The sequence below is a fragment of the Danaus plexippus genome, chromosome 27, assembly GCF_018135715.1.
Source record: "Danaus plexippus chromosome 27, MEX_DaPlex, whole genome shotgun sequence".
Lineage (NCBI taxonomy): Eukaryota > Metazoa > Arthropoda > Insecta > Lepidoptera > Nymphalidae > Danaus > Danaus plexippus.
Window position 1 is genome coordinate 4604181 of NC_083555.1, and position 1242 is coordinate 4605422.

Consider the following 1242-nt stretch of genomic DNA (forward strand, 5'->3'; position numbering starts at 1 on the left):
TCCTGTCCAGGAACGGTACATAGTCCATGTACCGTGTATAAATACTAAGTGCGCTATGTACAGTGTACAAAAACTAATTGTATTCGTGTTGTGAAGTGTAAGAATAGTCTATGGTTTAATTACTACATAAGGTTTTTCATCTGCAAGTGTGTACAATAGAATACATTCGTTTTCATAAGATGCGCTTATGAAATAAATACAAATTTTCATACATTAAAAAATACTTAATGGTGCGACGGTGAAGGAAGACTTTTATTTTTTTTACCCAAATTACAAACCCAAGTGTCTTCTATACAAATATAGAAATAAGTGTTTATAAATAATACTTAAAAGTAAAAAGCTAAAGTCTCTTTGATTAATAATATTTACTGCGGAATATTTATTATCTGTCTTTAAAAGCACAAAGAAAATTTTATAATTAATTTATTTATATAATTTTATTCTATACGTGAACATTACAAAATTTGTAAGGAATTATAAATATATATATCATTAGTATGAGTGTATACAAAACTTAGGTGTACAAGATCTCAAATGTATAAACGTGTTTGTGTACATCTTCCTTTTTATGTTTTGAATTCAATTATTTTCTTATTTTTATCAGTTCGCAGAAAGTTATTGGTTGTATATAAATAGTAAAAGTTGTATGAAACTATGATGATATATTTTTTATTTCGTCTTCTGTAATATGTAAAATGATTATTACAATAATAAAAATACGTTATCTTTTCATAGTACATAAAAAAAATATTTTGTGAAAGTCATATAAAATATAAAATTCCATTATTGTTCCTCAGTAGGTAGTGCGGGGAAAGTAATTTTAAATGAACACAATCTGTGTTACCGGATCTGATCTGGTATTTTTTCGATTGAGTGAAGCGAGCGGAAGGCTAAACATGTGACTCAGGTCATTCATCCACGGAGATGACCTCGGCAACCGAATGTCAGACCGTCTCGAGGTTTTTCTGTTCGATAGCCAAACCATCTGGGGTGGTTATCAACAAAAAATAAACTTGATCGGACTATCAATTTAAATTTTAGGACCAGGAAACGGAAAAACACGTTTCGCTACCAAAACGCTGAGGTCGCTGCACTCGACAAGCACTGAGAGCTTTTCCTCGAGCCAAACGAAAAAAGCTGAAAGTGCATCTAGTATACTTCCCCCTTGAATATTCAATCAGTGTTCTTAATTTGCTCTACGACGATTATTCTTGCTTTTGTTTCTATTTACTTTATTGAAAA